Genomic DNA, 3,804 nt, shown 5'->3' with positions numbered 1-3,804 from the left:
AAATCTACCATATAAAAAATCTGAAAGAAAAAAATACATGATCATCTCATTAGATGTGGAAAAATCCTTTCACAAAATCCAACATCCCTTCAAGTTAAAAGTCTTAAAGAAATCAGGGATAAAAGGAACATACATAAACACAATAAAGATAATATATAACAAGCCAATAGCCAACTTCAAATTAAATGGAGATAAACTTAAAGCCATGCCAACAAAATCACAAACAAGACAAAGCTGACCATCTTTCCATGCCTCTTCAATATAGCACTTGAAGTTCTAAGTAGAGCAATAAGACAACTAAAGGAAATCAAGGGGATACAAATTGGAAAGGAAGAAGTCAAAGTATTGTTATTTGCAGATGATATGATAGTATGCTTAAGTGACACCAAAAATCTGCCAGAGAACTCCCATAGCTGATAAACACCTTTAGCAAAGTAGCTAGATACAAAAATTAACTCAAAGAATCAGTAGCCCTCCTTTATATAAATGATAAATGGGCTGAGAAAGAAGATATAGAGAATATATCACTCACAATAGCCACAAATATAAAATGCCTCGGTGTAACTGTAACCAAGCAAGTGAAAGAGCAATATGACAAGAACTTCAAGTCTCCAAAGAAAGAAATTGGGAGATATAACAGAAGATGGAAAGATCACCTATGCTCATGGATAGGTAGGATTAACATAGTAAAAATAGAGAGTTACATTGAGCTCCATAGGTATAGCACCTGGGCAAGCGAGAACCGGATGACTCTGTGAATCACGGTGACTCTGCCTCACGGAGGAAAATCAACTAAACATGGAGAAAGGAGATCCTAAGAAGCCAAGAGGCAAAATGTCCTCATATGCATTCTTTGTGCAAACCTGTCGGGAGGAGCACAAGAAGAAGCACCCGGATGCTTCTGTCAACTTTTCAGAGTTCTCCAAGAAGTGCTCAGAGAGGTGGAAGACCATGTCCGCTAAAGAAAAGGGGAAATTTGAAGTTATGGTAAAGGCCGACAAGGCTCATTATGAAAGAGAAATGAAAACCTACATTCCACCCAAAAGGGAGACCAAAAAGACATTCAAGGACCCCAATGCACCCAAGGCCTCCTTTGGCCTCTTGTTCTGTTCTGAGTACCACCCCCAAATCAAAGGCGAACATCCTGGCTTATCCATTGGTGATGTTGCAAAGAAACTAAGTGAGATGTGGCACAACACTGCAGTGGATGACAAACAGCCCTATGAGAAGAAGGCTGCCAAGCTGAAGGAGAAGTACGAGAAGGATATTGCTGCCTACAGAGCTAAAGGAAAACCTGATGCAGTGAAAAAGGGGGGTGGCCAAGGCTGAAAAGAGCAAGAAAAAGAAGGAAGAGGAAGATGAGGAGGAGGATGAAGAGGATGAGGAAGAGGATGAAGAAGATGATGATGGTGAATAAGTTGGTTCTAGCTCAGTTTTTTCCTTGTCTATAAAGCATTTACCCCCCCCCGTACACAACTCACTCCGTTTAAAGAAAAAAATTGAAATGTAAGGCTCTGTAAGATTTGTTTTTAAACTGTACAGTGTCTTTTTTTGTATAGTTAACACACTTCCTAATGTGTCTTTAGATAGCCCTGTCCTGGTGGTATTTTTCAATAGCCACTAACCTTGCCTGGTACAGTCTGGGGGTTGTAAATTGGCATGGAAATTTAAATCAGGTTCTTGTTGGTACACAGCACAAATTAGTTATACATGGGGACAGTAGTTTGATTTTTTATTTTTTGGGTTTTTTTTTTTTGGTTTTATTTTTGGGTTTTATTTTTTTCATCTTCAGTTGTCTCTGATGCAGCTTATACAAAGATAATTGCTGTTCTGTTAACTGAATACCACTCTGTAATTGCAAAAAAAAAAAAAAGATGCAGCTGTTTTGTTGATATTCTGAATGCTTCTAAGCAAATACAATTTTTTATTAAAAAAACATAGTGAAAATGGTTATCTTGTCAATAGTAATCTACAGATTGATATAAATCTCATCAAAATTCCAACAAAATTCTTTACAGATCTTGAAAGAACGATTCTCAACTTCATATGGAAAAAGAAAAAAGCCCATGATAGCAAAACCAGTACTGGACAGTAAAAGATCTTCTGGAGGAATCACCATCCCTGACCTCAAGCTATACTGCAGAGCAATAATTTTGGTATAGTAACATATAGGTTAATCAACTGAATTGAATCAAAGACCAAGGATGTATAGACACTTGATTTTTGACAACATAGTCAAAAACATACAGTGAAAAATGGAGAGCACCTTCAACAAATGGTACTGGTTTAACTGAATGTCTGCATGTAGAATCTGCTCAAAACTCAAGTCAAAATGGATCAAAGACCTCAATATAAAACCAGATACACTAAATCTAATAGAACAGAAAGTGGGAAATAGCCATGAACTTGTTGATACAAGAGACAACTTCATGAACAGAACTCCAGTGGCCCTGGGACTAAGATCAACAATTAATAAATGATTCCTTATGAAACTGAAAAGCTTCTGTAAGTCAAAGGACACCATCCATAGGACAAAATGACAGCCTATAGCTTGGGGAAAGATCTTCACCAATGCTATATATGAAAGAGAGCTGATATCCAAAATATATGAAGAACTCAGGAAGTTAGATACCAACAAAACAAATAACATAATTTTAAAAGGGGGTGCAGAGCTAAACAGAATTTTCAACAGCATAATCCTAAATGTCCAAAAAGCACTTAAAGTAATGTTCAACATCCTTAGTCAGCAGGCAAATTCAAATGAAAATGACTCTGAGAGTCCATCTTACAGCCATGAGAATGGCTAAGATCAAAAATTCATGAGATAGCAGATTCTGGGGAGGATATAGAGCAAGAGAAATATTCCTCCATTGCTGGTGGAAGTGTAAACTTTCACAACTACTCTGGAAATCAATTTGACAGTTTCTCAGAAAATTAGGAATAGTTCTACCTCAAGACCCAGGTATACCACTCCTGGACATATACCCAAAGGATGCTCCACCATCCCACAAGGACAGTTGCTCATATGTTCAAAGCAGCTTTATTTGTAAAAACCAGAAACTGGAAACAACCTAGATGTCCCTCAACGGAAGAATAGATAAAGAAAATGTGGTACTACTAATCTATTAAAAACAAGGACATCATGAATTTTGCAGGTAAATGAATGAAACTAGAAACCTGAGTGATGTAACCCAGGCCCAAATGGGCATGCATAAATGTATTCATTTATAAATGGATATTAGCCATAAAGTATGGGATAACCATGCTATAATCAACAGACCCAAAGATGGCCGAATCTTTCTCAGAAGGGCAAATAAAATAGATATCAGAGGTGCATAGATGAAGGGAACTAGGTTAGAGAGGGGATGGGGAGGGGGACAGAGGTGGGGAATAAGGTATAAGGAAAGTAGGGGAGAGAGAATGGGGAGTGGATAATACTTAGGGCATCCCAGAGACCTGGGATGGAGGCAGGCCCCTGGAGGTCTAGCTGAGACTCCTAGCAGTGTGTGTGTGTGTGTTGGGGGGGGAAGAGGATATAGATCCTGAAGTGGCCACTTCCTGATGCCAAGAAGGACTCCCAGTGGAGAAATATGAATAGCAACCCACCTACAAAACTTTTGACCCAAAATGTGTCCTCCCTACAAGATGTACAGGGGAGAAGATAGAGCAGAGACAGAGGGAATGTCCAACCAATGACTGCTCAAGAACCATCCCATGGGCAAGAACTGATCCTGGATGCTATTAATGATACTGTTATGCTAGCAGACAGGAACCTAGCATAATGATCCGCAGAGAGGTTCCACC

At 38.7% G+C, this 3,804-nt stretch overlaps 1 pseudogene; it reads left to right on the top strand.

The window, feature by feature from the left end:
* Positions 1 to 798: 798 nt before the first annotated feature.
* On the top strand, positions 799 to 1,329 carry LOC110319354 (annotated as a pseudogene).
* The last annotated feature ends 2,475 nt before the right edge of the window (positions 1,330 to 3,804 follow it).

Source organism: Mus pahari, chromosome 3, assembly GCF_900095145.1.
Source record: "Mus pahari chromosome 3, PAHARI_EIJ_v1.1, whole genome shotgun sequence".
Classification (NCBI taxonomy): Eukaryota; Metazoa; Chordata; class Mammalia; order Rodentia; family Muridae; genus Mus; species Mus pahari.
Note: the sequence above shows the minus strand (reverse complement) of the source record. Positions and strands in the feature narration are given on the sequence as shown.